Consider the following 19,127-nt stretch of genomic DNA (forward strand, 5'->3'; position numbering starts at 1 on the left):
ACATCACAATTAATATACACTCACATGCACACAAAACACCATCAGGTCTACATCATGTGGGTGGTTATACAGTTTTAGGCTAATGGTTTGATATCTTAATGAGAAAGAAACAGAAAAGGCATATATGGACACATAGGCACTCCAAATTAGCTGTCTTTATTATTATTCTTGCATCTGATTAAATGTCTCTTTTCAATGTCATTTAGATACATATTGAGTTGTGACTGTATTTTGTTTTTGTTTTTTTAACATTTTTTTTCGTTTGTTTTGTTTTTTTGTTTAAGCCCAGAATTATCTTTTATCTTGTCATGTTGCAGGTCTTTCGAGTTTGTAACTTTTTTTCCCCCCACTGATTTTGGCAAAATGAAAATGAATAGGCACACCTTTATTCGACAGAAAACATCTTTGAAATTGGGAGAAACAAATTGTCGGCAAACATTGTAGTCCAATTTTAGATATCCTTCATACTGTCAATCTATGCACTTAAGAGGATAAAGTTACTTGCACCATTAACTGTTTTCTGTGTTTGTGATGATGTTAAGTAGTTTTAGGGGCCATCATTTTCATTTAATGGCATGATATTAAGCCAAATATTTTATTAGATTTAGATATCCCTCATTTGAAGCAGTATTTGTAATGGTACAATTCGCAGCACAAGCCATGGTAAAAGACATGTTTGGAATGTAACCTTCTAGAGAAACATGTCTCAGAGAAAACTGATGGAATATGCACAGACAGTTTAGCTCAGAATAGATCAACTCCGATATTTGCATTCACCATGATACTGTATACTTTATGCATTTCGTTAGAATATCGGTGTCATCCGGAGTGCCTGTTTTGCAGTGTTCAATCGTCACCAATAGTTTGATAATTGCATTCAATCATTATTACATGATTAATCCTCGTTTACTAATTAATTGAAACGATAATGAGCCAATAATGCATACTGATAATTGGTAACAACAATCGAAAATCATTAACCAAGGCGACTTACAATCTATATGTTATTTTTCTTAAATTATATTGAATCAATGTCGCACATACTGATAATTGGTAACAACAATCGAAAATCATTAACCAAGGCGACTTTCAATCTATATGTTATTTTTCTTAAATTATATTGAATCAATGTCGCCACTAGTGAAATTGTTTTTAAACACTCTCGGGGTTTTTCATTGGTCCAGCAAACAGATAACCACACCCCCAACACACTATTGGTTAAGCCAATGTTGCTATGCTAGGCTGGGGTGCATTTCCCAAAAGCATCGTTAGCCAACTAGGGTCGAAAATTCCGTTGAACTCTTTTGTTAATGACAGAACTTGACAGAAATGCACCTGTGGTCAGGATGCTCAAACAAATAGGGGTGCGTTTCCCCTACAACGATGTAACTCGCTGCTTAACCACCATAATGATGCATCGTTGTAGAAACTAAGTAGCTATTCACGACTGTTTCCCAAACATGGTCGCATCTCCGTCGTTTGAACCACATTGGTTCAACAATATAGGACGGTTGTTAATAATGTGACACGCATGTGGTGAAGTAATAACTTCTGCTAATTAATCTATTTGAGATCTCTGAGATGCTGCTGTAATGAACATGGCAGCTAATGACTACTTCACTATTTTTTTTCTTGTCAATTTGCTTTATTTGATTGGGTTCCCTTTATTATGCACTTCAAAAACTGAGCTTATTGAGGACATGCTAATATATATATATATATATATATATATATATTACACATTTTTTTAAATAGGATGGAAGATATAGATTTTACTGCATGCTAGCTTGCTTCCTGTGCCCAAGAGCATCATTTATTTAAGCCCACGTCTTACTAACAAGAAACTATGCTTCTAACCACAGGTGGAGAGCTGTAGTCCCAACCACGTAAGTTTGCGATGCTGTTTGTGAATGTTCGCTTGAACTGTGGTTTCAGAAAACACTGAATTGTTGAACTATGTTGGTAACGACGGAACATGCAACCATAGTGGGCTAACAATGCTGTCGGGAAACGCACCCCTGATCAATGTTTTGAGTATTTACCAGTATTTACGCTTTTTAGGGGAATCAAACAACTAAGTTCAAATCCAAAAGTTATTTTCTAGTCAACATTAAAAAACAGGGACAACATAAAGAATTTTAATATCAATAAAATTACACCCTTCCTTCGAAGGCTTGAGTGAAGCTGTGAATTATATGGAACAGAGCCATAAAAATTCAACACCAGACCGCTGCCTCTACTGTCTCTAGAATGAAATATTAATATGGCTGACGATGATGACTTAGTCGTTCTTAAGAGGTTCAATGCTTGCTCAGTGAGAGGTCAAATAGAGCTGTGAAAACGCAAATGAAAGTGGAAAGGAGAAAATGGGCTTGAACAAATGGCCAACGTTCTTCTAGAGAACTTGAGAGCTTTGGGCCGTGAAAGGGCTGCCCTTGTGTTGCCATGACAGTCTTGCAAGATCATTCACAAGTAAAGGTGTGTCTATTCCAATTATGCTTTTATTAAGGCAAAACCCACATTCTTTTCCCGTTTTTTATTTTATACCAAGATTGTTTATTTTCTGTATTTTATGTTATTTCTACCATTGAAATGTAGACCTAGTTTGTGTTAATTTGGTTTTCTTGCTAATTTGCCGAGACAGAAATTAAGAGAATATTAGATTGAAAATGTGTTGGGAGTTACAATGTTTCCAAACAAGAGTCCTTCCTTCTGCAATTTGTCCTTTTACTATGTTGGCATTGCATGGTATTTCATGCCTGAATCTGCTCTTGACCATTAACTTCATCCATGACTGTTTCAACCCTGCAGTCCATTGAGTTCTGCGGGATTAGGATTATTAGTTTTGCTACCTCAACTTTCAGATGGTTTTGACATAGGAGCCCTTTGGTAGTTAAGCAAAAATGACTTGTATCTTGAAGGACTGACTGTCCCTACAGGCTTTTGTCGATCAGGTTGTGGAAACATGTTGGCGGTTTGATCGGCTTATGTGCTGTACTGTATGTAGCATTTCAGATGCACGGATAACACTGGCTCGTCATTCCCAAAGTCGCGGTCCCGTTCAGTCGGAAAGCAGTTATACATTCCGCATGCACATATGTGTATCTAATAAGTCACATTTTTGATAGAGGTAATTATTTTTTTGGACCAAAAGGTCCCAAGTTATGCATCTCAACTGCTTTTAAGACCAGTGTTTGGGAAGAATCAGGTTGACCGATCACCTCTAAAGTTGGAAACGCGTCGTTATGTGTATTTCCTCAAGAATCTAGTATAGTCATGCCACACCATATTAGTTTGTGCCCTTGAAATTCAAGCCAAATGCAGTCTGTGGGCAGTATCTTATCTCTCGATGGGGTGCTGTGCTTACACTTTTTGTAGATTTTTCCATGTATGGAGTCGTAAGTTTTATGGAGCAAAAATGCCTTTGGCTATCTGTTCAGTTTGTGTTCATATTTTCAAAATACATTTTTAAAGTTTCGTAGGAATTCTCAAAGTAGAGTCTTAACGTTGTAAAGGTTCGGCGTTCAGTGTAGTATGAGGATCAGATCCCTTCTCCCGTACCCCCTCAGGTTAATGCATGAGAGTGGAATGATTAGGATCGGCTAAAGATTGATACCTTTTCTATATTTCTTAATACTATTGATATTGTGAATACTTTAAAAAAACGCTTGCCTTTAGGTTCCATTTTATTACCACCCATAATTCAGAATCCCACCAGTAAAGTGGTAAAAAAAAACATTTTTGGTGATTTTATTTTGCAATATTAAACTATGAGTGGGAAAATGAGTCCAGCGAGGCAATACTCGTGATTTAAGTCCCCTTGACTTGAGAAAAGTGAGTTTGTTGTCGCATGCCCAAGAAAGCAGGTCACCCAACAGCCGGACAACTCAACTGCATGTCCTTATCAGACCGCCTTTTGCATTTAAAAAGATTCAGCCAAATATCCTTAGTTCAGTGCTTTATAAACAGCGAGGATTGTAAAGTACAAATTTCCTGGGAAAACAAAAAAATAAATAAATAAATGGACGCTCTAAGTTTAGATATTTTGTTCGGTCCCTCGAGACCCACAAGGCCACAAAGACTATTTCTTTTGTTTCTGTTGTCTGTACAATATGTGATGTTTCAACTTAAAGAAAAAAACCTTACAACACAGAATACCTCAGATAATAAATCCATGTAAATCTTGACAGCCTCCACATGTAGATAGAACCCCGTTCACTGCCTCCCCGCCTCTCATGTCTGTCAGACGCCTCTTCTTCTTTCATTTCACTGTCCTTTATATGTTGTGGAGGTTTCATTACTTTCCTATGTTTGTTTTTTAGTCCCAGGAACAAATTAACCATTACTCCATTCATCGTTCCTCTGTGCTTGATGTTTAGCGGCGTTCACACTGACGCCACTTTGCAAGTCACTCGATTCCAATAAGAGTTGGCGATTTGAGGCGACTTGAGCGTCAGACTGTTGATGATGCGACAAAGTTGAGCTATATAACTTTATGCAAATGCGTAGTGATGCGGTGACAACCAATGGGAGTCTAGACTGTGATTTGTCACCTGATTCATTTGGATACTGTGGTTGAGTAGGAACGTCTTCTAGCAACCAACAGTACAGCAACTTTGTGACCTCCAGCGTTTTTATCGAAGACAGTGTGAATGCCGTTTTAGGAAGGGAAGAAATTGCCTCAGTAGTAGATGCTTATTTTTACAGTCCATTTCAAAGTAACAGTAATTATCAGACCAAGTACCATGTTTCTAATTGCAGATTCCGGTCTATTACCATAAATTAAGTTGCAGCTCCAAATTTGGCCATTCAAAACCAGATTTTTAAGTGATAAGATAGGCTTCGTCTTTTCTAGAGGTAGTCTGTTGAGCATAAGCCATAGTTCACTCATTTGTCGAACGTAATTTCATCATTCATTCTCATTATCAGCTAAACTGAATGTAGGGGGAAAAAGAATAAAAAATGAAACTCTTAACACACAAACTAACTTTTTATGTAACTATACATACTTTAGGACAAGCTATAGATTATTAAATTAATGTGTTCTTATATATATATATACACTCAACAGTCACAGTGCATTGTATATAATGTTCTGTATAGTTATATACTTATCTTCTGGAACGAGATGTTAATCTCTTCCTCATTTGATTCAGGGAACAAACATTTCAGTGCAGTATATTTAGACTTGCTCACACGTTTCTTTTATCGTCCACATAATGGTAGTTAGTCTTGAAGTGAGCTAAACAAAGAATAAATTAAGTTATTGTAAGGCATCTAACGCTGCAGTGGTGCAGACAGTTGTGTTTTTCCACAATACTGTACAAACAAAAATATATATTAAGAGTAAGCTCAAACTTTTTAAGGTGGATGTGTATATAGTCAACTACCAATTCCGCAATTTTATTTATTTATTATTTTATTTTATTTTACCCTTTTGGTTAAACATAATTTTAAGTGATTTTAAAGTATTTATTGCGACATCAGTCGGTGATGTAAATTAATTTTCCCCGTGGAAAAAAAGTTATCAGCCAGGTTTTTCGGTATTGCTTGTTATTTTTGCTTGCTAATTGTACATGAAATTTAAGTTCAGAAGTAGGATGGTTAAAATTGTTTGTGAACACTGGATCTCTATCGGACGATGTCCGAAAATCATCCTTATTCGTTACGATGAGGAAACGCGCCCTGGGTGTGCTTTGCTGCAACTGCTTTTTCTTAACGATAATGATGTTTATTACTAGTATAATTTCTCGTGTGAAGTGAAACGTCTCCGTAGCTGTGAACTGGTTGTGTATGAGTGTGTGGAATTGCTTGAGGTTTTTATTTTTCACTTTTTGCTCATGCATTTTGTGGATAAACCATTTCTTGCACACTAAATCTTACGATTTCTGATAAGACAAGCCTCAGAGTAGTGGTTTTCATGATCATCTGTGAAACGAAAGAAGAAAAATGTTCCTTAAACCATTTCTCGATTTATCTTAAACCCTATTATTAAGCCACAACTACGAATCCCTCAGGAACAAACGACACTGATTTAATCTATTCAGGTACTTTCTCTAGATTCTGCGGCCTAGCTGTTAAAATATGACAAAAAAACTTACATATAATTTGAAAAATTGAGCAAAAGAAAATGGTCACTCGTGACGAGAGTCATTTTTAACCTGTTGTCGCTTAATTTGTTTTCCTCTGTCCTTTTTAGTTTTTGTATTGTTTGTATCCAGACTTAAGTACAATATACGAAATGAATGTCAAGCTGAAACTTCAGGTGAAGAGCAACACTCAGCCAGACAGTGCTTTTCATTACAATTTCTTCTGCACACACTGTGCCTCAAATGCCTGAAGACAATAGAACACTATAGCGACAAACACCACATCAGAGCCCTCAATGAAAGTGGTCGACCGGTCTCAGCACTCCTATACAGACGTACCTCTACAGCGCAAGGCCTGATCTTTCACATTTGCAGTCAGTAATTGGTAGTTTCGATCTCTGCTTTTAGCATGTAAGTATTTCAACGAAAAAACTGCCTCTCAATATGTGAATGGCTTTACGTTGAGGTCTGATTTTATTTTTGTGCTTGTTTTTCTTTTCTCGAGCTTTTAGGTGCCTACTCTTATTGTCAAAAAAGCTCAGATACTTGAAGGATTTACGAACTGGCTGCGCTTTGCTGATTATCATCTATAATTATCATTAGAAAGACAGGAATGGTTTATAATAAAGTGGTCGTGTGAAACAAGGGCGGAACATTTACTCCTCGATTAGTCTTGGTGTTGAGTTTTTGTTATTTTCCCTCAGTTCTTGAAACATTCCTGTTGTTCTTGTCATCGTGGGTTTTAGTTTGTGATGCCTGATAACAGGCAGCGTGTTTGTTGTTTTCCACACAGGCTTGGATTCAAAAGTTCAAGCTTGATTTAAGGCAAAAAATGAAATACTTACATGTTAACTCTTTTAATACGAGACGGAATCCGGTTTTTAAAACGAGCAGGTTTGCCAGTGTGGGATAAGGTGCTGCTTTTTCCGAATCGTCTCTGTTTTCGATATACCTCAGACCATCTAGATCGAAACGAGTGCTTTTTACGAAATGGCATCTTGACCTGTAACACACTGGTTCCTTCGAGTCAGTCCAATTGGTGGAAGACAGGCGATCCAAATTTGGAATAGACCTCATTTCAATATATACTGTTTACTCTTAGACAAAAACATTGTATAGTTTAATATTTTCTTGTACTGTAGATTTATGTATATTCATTTGTTCTTTTTTGTACTGTTTGACTTTTATTCTAGACTATTATCGATGTCCGTGTTAGAGCACTTACGAGGATCACAATTATTTTTGTTTGATTGCACTATTTGTTTTGGGTTTGTTTTGTTTTGTTTTCTGTTTGAATGCAAATTCTTATTTTTGAGCTGGGCTAATGAATAATAAGCTGTCTCCTAATGTATGTGATTTTTTTTTTAAGAAAAGGAAAAAACTGATTAGATTTTCTGTGGTCTAATTTAAAAACAAACAAAAAAAAAGTTTTCTTTCTTTTTATTTGCATTGACCATTAAGCAAAATGCTGATTAGATCCGTATTTGTGCATGTGTGGAGTTTTACTGGTTATATTTTACCCATTAAGAAAAAAATGCCATTTTTCAATGCATTTTAATTGTAACATTGTGCAAGTTAGTATTCACTGGATGCTAGAACCTTCTTATGAAAACCACTATTCTTCTAATAAATTTTTGTTGTGAAAAAAGTGTTGGGACTGTTTTATTGTGCTGTTGCATGTTTCTACTGATGTTTCTGATGGAATATATCTATTTTTTAGTCATGTCATATGAAGTTTACTTCTTAATTTTCAAGAAATCTCAGTCTTAAGGTCTTAAACATTTTCTAGTGAATGATATATGAACGCTACATTATTTCAACCCTGTCACAGTAAGTCACTAGTTTAATTATAATTTGAATAGTTAATGTGCCTTGTAATGAATCACAAATTATAATAAAAAATAAGCCATTACATTTCTCTTTAAACACGTTTTGCACCAACCCTGTAGCATTCAACATTTTACAGGGTTTAAGGTTAAAGTGTTTAAGATCAGTACAGCGTCTAACATTTTTAACTAGCAAATATCATTACACCACAGCACATTTTGTATAGTCAATTGTTAGATAATGATCACTGCAATTTTCCCCATAGCAGAGTTGAACTAGACAGACTGCCAAGGCCAATATAAACATAAAATGTATCACTACACTGTCAATATTATCAATATTTCATTTTGTCCATAAATTGGCCATTTCAAGCTTGATAGTTCAATCCTGTTATGGAACAACTGATCTATGGAGGACGAAACCTGCAAAAACAATAAATAAATAAATACACAAATAAATAAATATGCAAATAAATAAATAAATGTGTGTATAAATACACGTATTCTTGTTTAAATACATATAGAAATAATTAAACGTGATTAAAGTAGGCAAATAAATAAAATAAATTGGTGGGCAAATGAAAAATGTTTAAGGAAATGCTAAACTCATCCTATTTATTTTCCTTTAATCACTAATTTATTTCTGAATGTAGTTCCACATTTATTTTTCCTCTGCACAACATGCTAATGAGAGGGTGTCAACCATGGACTTGGTCGGGTCTTGTGATAGCTGGGGGCGCGGCTTTCCCGCTGACAGGAGATGCATGGTGTAAATCCAGTATAGCCTAGTAAAGTCACTTTTGCCATTCAACAGAGCAAGATACATAAAAAACTGAGCTGTATTGTCCGTACAGTATCTGTGACTTTACAAACGACCCAACGGAATGGCCAGAGGTGTCATTTCCGGGCATTAGATATTCGCAAATCTAGGGACCGTCTCTAAAGTTACATACGACACTGGTATATACTTTTCTAACTTCAATAGCATTTGAGGAGAATGACTTACAGTAACACAACCAACTGTGAAGTGTTCATGTAGTTCTCAGTTATTTTTCTTTCTTTTTTCAGATCGAATGCCATCAATGCAGGTGGTGGCTTCATGTGCCTTCCAATGACAGACAGTCAGTTCAAGAGGGCTCAAAAGGTTGACTGAAAGTGCTGCTAATTTTACAATTTGTGCATATAGTTTTACAGTAACTGAAAAGTGATAACTGTTATGTTTTAATGCATAATGGAGTTGAGCTACAGTAGCGAGATTAACAAGGCCTTGTCAAGCTCAACAGTTCAACTCTGTTATGGAAACAATTGATGACTGTTATTTTGTTCCCACAGAGTTGGACTACTGACACATTGTTGCACTCCACCATGTTTATTGTTGTACTTTGTGCCCCAAAAAATCCTGATCACTGTATCCCCCCCACCCCCCCATAACAGAGCTGCACTATTGTAGAGACATTGACAGGAATACGTCAACCTCAATAGTTCAACTCTGTTATGGAAACAATTGATCACCCCCATAACAGAGTTGAACTACTGTAGAGAGATTGACAAGGGCACGTCAGCCTCAATAGTTCAACAGTTACGGAAACAAATGATCAACAATTGTTTTCAGTAGTTGAACTACTGAAATATCACTGCACTTCACCATATTTATTGTACTTTGTGCCAAAAATTATCCCAATCACTGCATTTTTCTCCCATAACAGAGTTGAACTAGCGTGATTGTTATCATTATACTGTCCTAATCAGTATTTTATGTGCTTATATTGGCCATGTCAATCTCAATAGTTCAACTCTGCATGCAAAAAAAATTGATTGTGTTCTTCCCCCATAACAGAGCTGAAGTATTGAGCTAAAATAAGTGTTCACAAAATGAAATACTAATAAACACTTTAAGAGAAACTTACTTCTGTTTTGGTTAGGTGGATGTGCTCTTTAATAAGAGAAAAAAATATATATATAACACCTTATTTTCCAAAACCTCTTGCATGAGCATGTCTCTTTGTGCCAGAGATAGAAGGTATATGCCTAATAATGGCCTTTTAATTTTGGCCGCTTTCTTTCCTTTTAGGAAACCAATTATGTTAATGTGCCATTTAGGTAATAACCAGTCAGCAACACCAAGATGTTAAATGGCTACACCATTTCAGATTCATTGCAATGTTGTTGTGTACTGTGCACGTTGACCTTAAACACATTACATCAGCAAAATCATTTGACATCACCCATTTTTGATTGGTCCATATTTTAACAATACCAACAACACTGCACTTGCCCGCTAAGGGTCTGCATTGTTTTAAACTGACATATGTCAGTGAGAGGAAAGGTCAGGTCCATAATCATAGAGCCTTTCCTCCTGTGCACAGTTGCAAGCACTCAGCAAGTGTCCCCATTACTGAATAACAACTGCAGAAAATGGATTCAATTAAGAAACTGAGGACAATTCACAAAGAATTAATGTCTTTGGTCATAAAGAACATTACACTCTCGCAGACACGTTCTTAGTCTATTTCTTATTTAGTTGACAGTTTACATCTACAATGACATCAAGACAGATGAAACATTAAGTGACTAAATCTTGACATGCAATTATTTATATATATAAACAAATACATCTATAAATACACTGATAAGCACTGACAGCTGCTGTCATCTTGATGTTTTAAAGCATGTACATACATTATTTAAAAAAAAAGTGTTTATTACTTTTCAAGATGAATGAACTAACTTTTGATACCTTTCAGACTCGCTTATATGTGAAAGACACGTTTTCATGAGTTTTAAAACTGATAAACGTTTGCGCCGATAGGGTTGGGGAGTGATTCCAGCATACAACACTTAAAAATAATCAGTGCTTAACTACTGCAGAACACAAAAGAAGACATTTTGGAGACAACATTGGAGCCATTTGACTGTAAAACTAAGAGACAATTTTCAAAATACCTTCTTTTATGTTCCACAGAATAAAGAAGTTCCTTTGAATATCATATATGCACGGATGTTTGCTGCCTCCAGTAGTATATAAAGTTCAGGTTATTAAACTATGCTCCAGTGTCTTCATAGCAACAGAAATTAGAGCAACAGGTCTGTAATCATTAGACAGCTTGGATTAGACGACTTTGGTGCAGAGGTTACCACGGCTAATTTGAAGCATTGTGAGTTGCTGAGGTTAAAAATAGCTGTGTATGCTTGAGCAGCAGAGGTGCAGGGTTTATATGGTGCACGGACAGGGATTTGAGCTTCTTGTTGTGGCTGAAGAGGGTGTTTCGATTAATTTATTGCAGAAAGAATAAATGCTTTTATATTGTGTGAATATTAAAGGTTTTTGTTTATACTGTTGTGAAGGTTTGTATACACTGGTTTTATAAAAGGTGGTTGCTTAGGCAAACATCACTATTATTAAATTATAAAAATTATACCTCAGATCAAGCAGTTTGTTCAGTGTTCAAAGAGACTATTATCTCTACTTAAGGTGTGATCACATTAGCGAAATTTTGTGGCAAACACATTGTCAATTGTCAAGTGATGTATGAAGCAGCTCAAACAAAAGTCACTTTCAAACCAGCTTTCTGTTGGTCAACATGGCGAATACAGTTGACTGAAACAACTTTATTTCACGCATTAAAATTGGTGAATGTCACCGCAGCTTTACCAGTGTAATCACTTTGAAACTGAGAGAAAAAAAGCAGTGAAAGGTAATTCTGGTGCATTGAAGTTCTCCTGAGAAGTTTGTATTTACAAGGTGGGAACATAATTATAATGTCAATTGCGTTCAAATCACTTTGTTCAGAGCAAGCTGGCAATGTACCGTTTCTACAAAAATACAGCCAGGTTTTTTTTTAACTCTACTTCTACAATATGAAATTTAAAGAATGTGCATCAGTTACGTTCTTCACTTTTTTATTCATGAAGGTGCTGTAGTATACAACGATGAATCAATCATATTTTAGATATTATTGAAACTTAGTTTTAGTTTTATTTATAAATTTGTACCTTCAACTTCAGGCACTGCATCCATTTCCAAGTTTCCCATAATTACGACATTGTGGTGAAGTTCACATGCATTCATTTCATAAATACGATCTTCGCGACACGACTTGAACGCAGCATACCCCATGGCTAATACTCACCTTCCAACATCAACCTTTTAAGCAGATCAGTTTTGCGAACCTCACATAAGGTTAATTAATCTTTATGACCCAATCCATGCCAGCTACAGTTTGGCTGCATCCGCAATCACATATAATTTCACACATATAGGTGAAAAACAGAATGTGAACAAAGCAGTGTGTCTGAATTCACGGTGTTCATAAAACAGTAAGTGAAAAAGTATTCTGAAAAGAGAGATTCTAAAGCGCGCATCTGAGGGACACTTTACTATCCCATGAAGCCACGGGAGAGGATTTGTGAATGACACTGGTAGGTCACATGACAATGACATCATGAGAATTGAAGTATGTCTGGATTACATTCATACTACACACATTTATATTATATAAAACATACTTTTTAACAGTTGTGAAGCAAGGACGTACACTCTCAGAAAGAAAGGTGCAAAACTGTACCTTTTCGGGTACAAATGGCCGTCACTGGGGTGGTACCCTAAAGGGTACCGTTTTGTACCTCTACTTATGGCGCTTTTCCACTGCATGGTACGGCACGGTACGGCTCGGGACGGTTCACTTTTGGATGAAAAAGTTTTTCAGGAGTCGCGGCAATAGAGGCGGCGTAACTATAATGACGTGAATAATCCCGCCCACTCTAAAGCGGTACTGAACTGCAGTGGAAACGCAAACCGTGCCGAACCATGCCGTACCGCGCAGTGGAAAAGCGCCATTAGAGGTACAAAATTGTACCTTATAACTTTGTACCATTTAAGGGCCAATTTTGTACCCCAAAAACACAAAAGAACCACTAGATTTTGTTTATTGAAGTTAAATAATAAAAAAAATAAAATAAAAAAAAGAACCGCTAGATTTAAATCAGCACAGCCAGCAAAGGATCGAATGCAACTGTTTTGACAATTGTGCACATTACAAATGTACAAAATTGTACCTTTCATCCTTGGGGAGGCTAAATAAATAATACTTCAGAAATTGGCTTACAGTTATGCAATTTTATTTATTTTTACAAAGAGAATTAATTACATCACACCTTAGTACAGCAAGTGTCAAAAAACAGATGTTCAGTGCACAGACGAACACATCAGACATTACTCAATAATAAACATACTCATAAGAATAAAGCAGTCATTTAAAACAGTAAAACCTTTAACAGGAGTACAAGAAATTGTCTAAGGTGGGCGATATACCAGTAGACACGATTAACCGGAAGAAATTTGGCAACTAGTAGAGATTTTGGACTATTGTCTCTATTGTGGTTACACTCATGCTTTCTGTGTTCGAGTTTTTTTTTTTTTTTTTAGGCTATATTAGTTTTTTTGTGATATTGACACTGGTGACAAGAATTATGAAATAAAATTTGTGAAATAAAATTACTCATATCGTGATATAAGATTTTGGTCATATCGCCCACCCCTATTTTATACTGTACAGTAATTACAAATTCATTTGGACAAATACAAATAAAAATTTACTGTTTAACATTGATTTAAACCTTATTAAATAGGCTACATCAAGTACAGCACATTTTGAGGTTTACAGTATAAAGCTGTTTGTCTTCAGCAAGAATACTGAGTGCTTATAAATAACTTTGTAGGTATCTAATGCCTGATAATCATCCTCCTCACCTGGAGAGAGTACAGTCCATTATTCATCCTCACATTGCACACAGAAATAATCACAACATAAAGCAACAGTTTCATTATAACATTCTTCTTTAACTTCCACAAGCAGAGGCAGAGGATCATCAATCACAGGCTATTGTAACGCCGTCTGTTTATGCTTTTGGTAAAAATGACATCTAAAGGTTTCAGAATTTGAAAATGTTCTCTGACAGTCATTCAGACCACGTTATTGAAAAATTTGCCTCATAAGCATGAATAGGAACAATGTGCTGCATTCACTGGACAATCATGAATATTCTCCAAGAGCATTTAGTGAAACAGAAAATGCAGGGCATTTTTGCAGGTGTTAATGTAAGAGGTTGATTACTCTTAACTGTGGTAGGTAGAGGGTTGTCACCATCCACAGTAAGTTCTTCAGTCACTGGCTTCCTATTCTTAAACTTGGTGAAGATGGTTTGCTCTAAATGAGAAAACACAAATCAGATTTTATCTGTGAAATTTTCTCAGCAGATGATTTTACTGATGGAGAAAAATACTCTACATACATAAAGTGTAAGATAGTTATTACATTATACCATTTGTATGTGGGCACATTAAATACATTTTAAGATTTATAAAATACATTTATCACAGACATATAAGTCAGATAGAGAACAATATGCTCACCTTCCCAAGCACAATGCAGTGTTCGAGCTTCTCTCTGAACAAGGCTGGCAACATGAGAAGTGCTGCTTTTAAAACAATTCCTGAAACACAAGACGTGACATACAAATGAATATGCAGAAATCCATCCAAGGATAGAATTGGATAGGCTTCATAAAGAGGACAAAGTTGAAGAGTCAGTTACCATGATGGTCTTCACTGAGAGATTCCTCTCTAGCCTCTTTGTGCAGCATTGATAGAGATTTCCCTTGAGCAAGCCGTAGCACACTGGACGCAATGTTTCTTGAAAGTGGTGGCATAGATTAACAGATTAATACAGGAAACCAATTTCTTGATGAAGCTGCAAATAGTTAAGAAAAACACAAGCATAAGTAAATCAGAAGATTTTTTTTTACAGTTTCAGTGTCCAGTGTGTAATTTTAGAATTATAATTCTACACTAACCTCTGATGGACTCTTCAAGAATGGATATTTGTTTACAGCGTCTTCAACAGTCATCTTACTAGTAATCTTCTTTCACCTACAGGCAAAGGTCTTCTTTATTCACTCTTCAACAAAGCGAGTATCTGGCTGTGTCCTTCTGTACTGGTCTTGCAGGACTTTACCTGTCCCATTATTGATGTAACATTCTCTCCAACAACATCAATTTCCTTGTGCATAGACAAACACAAAAACAATCAGACAGCAAGTTATTTCTCATTTCTACGCACGAAAAGGTTTGTAATAATGATACATTTGAGAACAATACACTGGTTACACGTGGCACTGTAAAAGATGATAAAAATATGCTCTCACCAAAGGCAGGTAATCTTGTAGTCTTTTTCCTTCTTCAACATCCTCACATTTAAACTTGCGTTTCAGAGACATGCACCATTTGTGCTATTTAGAATAACATTTGGGCAACAAACAAACAAACAAAAAAAACTAAAAAATGCTTGAACAGAACATTATAGGACATTATAAGAAACCCGTCTACTTACATATCCATGTCTTTTAAAAAGGGGTACCTCAGAATCAGGCCCTTAGCCATTTGAACATACTCTTCATTAGTTGAAGACCTGCAGAAATATTTTAAATACATGAGTACAGCTTTAAATGTTTAAAACTGAATGTAAGTCATTAAGACCTTGGCAGTTAAAGAGGAGTACTTACGTCTTGTAATGAGACATGTTTTCATACAATGTTCTAATAATTTTGTTCCTATGTGCTGCTGAAAGCCTGCACTCCTTTTGGTCCAACTTAGTCGGAACATTAAGAGAGAACCTTAGAACTTTAAAAACTGCAGGAAAAGCTGTTGATGGGCTGATATTACTATGGTAAAAAAAAGAGAAAGTAATAATTAGGCATTGCAATGTCTCATATGTACATAAAATAGTACAAATAGTTATTAATACTAAAAAGACAAATTATTACATTAACAATGACACTAACTTACCAAGCAAGTTTTACTTGAAATATGTACCCCACCCTTTTCTTGATCATTTTAGCGTTAACCTTGATGAATGACTACAGAGTAAACATAAATAGTGATGCATAATTCCATATTAGAAGCCCGAATGACCATCAGTGAAGTAACAGAACACAAATATGTCATCAAGTGTTTTTTTTAACAAATACATATTCGCTTGCGTGCTGTCCTTTTACTTTGTTAATCACTTCCCTGTTGAAAAAAACAGCATATGCTGGTTAGGTATGTTTTGACGCTGGGATGCTGGTTTAAGCTGGTCCTTTGCTGGTTTAAACTGGTCCTTTGCTGGTTTATGCTGGTCATGTGCTGACAAAGGACCAGCAAAAGGACCAGCATAAACCAGCAAAGGACCATCTTAAACCAGCAAAGAACCAGCATAAACCAGCAAAGGACCAGGATAAACTAGCAAAGGACCAGCATAAACCAGCATCCCAGCGTCAAAACATACCTAACCAGCATATGCTGTTTTTTTCAACAGGGTTGCTTGCCATTTGATGGCTGAATTTAGCACAAATGGCCGTGTATAAAGTTAATCTGAGTGAGTGCGCTGAGCAAAATTTGTGCGGCCCAAAACGTCGTCACACTCGCAACGGCTGTTAAAAAAGTCTCAAAATATAAAACGTTACATAATCACTAATTACAATGATAAACATTTCAAATATATGCAGAGTTGGCGCTAGTTGTTATTAAAGTAATACAATATGAGAGGCTGTGTAAATATAACGTTAGTCACACCAAGAAAATCCTCGAGAAAACACTCGATTATCTTAAGACTTTTAAACATGTAACAGCGTACTTACCGTCAAAAACACCGTCCTCTCCTCTTCTGTGACGTCTTTACACAATTAAATTAGCTGTAATTTACACATCTCCTCAGCTCCATCCTGAAGGCTAACAGTTAACGTACACCAGCCAGACAACTTTTCGCGGGCTTCACATGGGAACACGACACCGACTCAAAAATCAACAGAACATGGCGTACGTGTAAAAATAATAATATATAAAATTATTCCGCATTTACCTGAGAATTGTAAACTCCAAAAAACACTCTGCGTTGTATTTCATGCGAAGTTCTGTCAGAACAGGTCCGCAAATTCACTCGCTTCAGAACTGAATGACTGAAGCGAAGCGAGGGAAATTCTCAAAGCGACAACAACCATAACGTCTGCATAAGCAATACGATACATTTTGAATAAGTTACTTCGGTATAATTGATTGTTGCCACTCCGCATGGTAATTTATTTAATCCAGCTTCTTAAAAAAAAAGTATAAAGTGGTTGTAGAAAGTTTTCTTACATACTTTGAAAATATATATTTTTAACATTTAAAGCCATTGATATGTTTTGATGTTATCATAAACTGACATTAAATTAATAAACAAAAACGTAGACATAAGTTATTTTAGTTGGGCCTAAATTAAAAAATATATATATATAATAATAATAATAATAATAAGTAAAATTTCAAAGGTACAAAAATGTACCTCTCACATCTGATTGTACCTTCATGACTCTCTTTGGGTACCTTAAGGACCTATTATGTACCTTTAAAGGTACAGTTATATGTTTTGTTCCCCTAGGTAGGAACAAAATTGTACCTTCACCGTACCTTTTTTTCTGACAGTGTAGAAGTATCGACTCTGAGACAATGTGATTTCAGACTCAGCCGTTTTGTGCTGAACCTGGTGTATTTTAATCAATTTTTGACAGGAATTAAAACGAGTGTGTTAAATGCATTGCACTGTAGTTTAACAACATACAGATAGTACAGCTGACAAAAAAAAAAAAAAAAACTTTAAGTAGATAAAAACTCCATGAAACCATTGTGAAAGTTGTGAAAATTGTTATCTGGGATATGTATACAGTGCGCGCCATTGACAGTAACCCTGTGTCCGAAATCACATACTTCCTTACTATAGGCGAAAAACAGTAAGAGAGGCGAGTAGTATGCCCGAATTCATAGTATTCTAAAAACAGTAGGCAAAAAGTACCCGGATGACCTACTATACCGCCCAGATTCTGAAGTGCGCATTCGACACTACTATCCCATGAGGCCACGGGAGAGGATTAATGAACAGCAGTGAAGCGAAGCAACTGACACAGGTAGGTCATGTGACAGTAACAACATGGTGGATGTAGTATGTCCCATAGATATGTATAGGTAGATGCCCCATTCGACTGTGCCAAGCATGTAGGCACCTTCCGCCATCTTTAACAGTCAACTTGACGTCATTCACCATAATAATCAATGAAAATTCGAAGATGCCACAATCCTGCACAGCCGATGGTTGTAAAAACTGCCAGGATTTAAATTCCCGAAGAAACGGGATAACCTTTCACAGGTGAGAATGTGTTGGTTTGTGTTTTTAAATCTATTAACTCAATATTACAAGTTTTGAAACATTGGTAACTTATGTTACTGTTATGGTGAATGATGTCAAGTTGACCCTTGGAATATGGCGGACAGCTTAAATAGCGACCCATAGTAACAGTCGCTAATGAGGCATCTACTATACATATCTATGGTATGTCCGGATGTCATTTATACTATATAGAACATACATTTTTTATCGGTCACGAAGTAAATTCAAATTCAAATGTAGTACCTACTCAGACAGTAGCCTTCGCGATTTCGGGAGCACCGTAAGTCTATCACTCACAGCTTCGTTTTCATCTGTAAAATTCAATATGGCGTGTAACCTCCCTTACGAAAAATAAGTTTATTCAAGTGTGCTATTAGTATACTTCTTTTAAACTAAAAATAGGAAAGTATACTTTTAGTCTACTTTTTATGTACTTCTCAGAAATGGGCTTTATGTACTTCTCAGAAATATACTTAAAATTACATTTAAGTATACTTGACTTATACTTAGAAAAAGTCTAAATATATTTGAGCTATACTTGTGTTCCTAGAATCCATGTTTTCATTGTTATACTGTAGAGGGCGCTAGTACACATCTTCTGTACAGAATTTCCAAAAAACACAAGTGAAGAAGAAACCGAAACAACAGATGCTTCCACATGTAATCTAACACAATCATCAGACATAAAACAGCATCAAAACTGTGTAACTTACTAAAATAAACTTGAAGTATACTACTTTTTGGTAAGGGCTGCCTAAGGTCTATACAAATTAAACTTCTTTAGAATTTCAAAAAAAATTCAGGTTTATGTGTAATTATTAAACATTTGACAAATGACAAAAATGATAGAGTGGCATATCGTAAAAGCTTGCAGCTCACCTTCCCCGACGGCTTGTTCGCGTTTCCCGACTAGTGATGGGAAGTTCGGATCATTTTACCGACTCGGACCTTTGAGTCTCGTTCAGCAAAATGAA

At 35.9% G+C, this 19,127-nt stretch overlaps 1 long non-coding RNA gene across 1 annotated transcript in view; it reads right to left on the reverse strand.

Annotated features, from left to right (window-relative positions):
• Positions 1-1,738: 1,738 nt before the first annotated feature.
• Positions 1,739-19,127, reverse strand: part of LOC107679067 (uncharacterized) — a 20,941-nt gene continuing 3,552 nt past the window's right edge. Inside the window, exons 2-3 of the long non-coding RNA XR_001633000.1 lie at positions 15,751-15,753; positions 1,739-5,063 (exon numbers count right to left, since the gene is read on the reverse strand). This is a non-coding gene — a long non-coding RNA (uncharacterized LOC107679067). The remainder of the gene's footprint in view (positions 5,064-15,750; positions 15,754-19,127) is intronic.

Source organism: Sinocyclocheilus anshuiensis, unplaced genomic scaffold (assembly GCF_001515605.1).
Source record: "Sinocyclocheilus anshuiensis isolate Anshui unplaced genomic scaffold, SAMN03320099.WGS_v1.1 scaffold2020, whole genome shotgun sequence".
Taxonomy (NCBI): Eukaryota; Metazoa; Chordata; class Actinopteri; order Cypriniformes; family Cyprinidae; genus Sinocyclocheilus; species Sinocyclocheilus anshuiensis.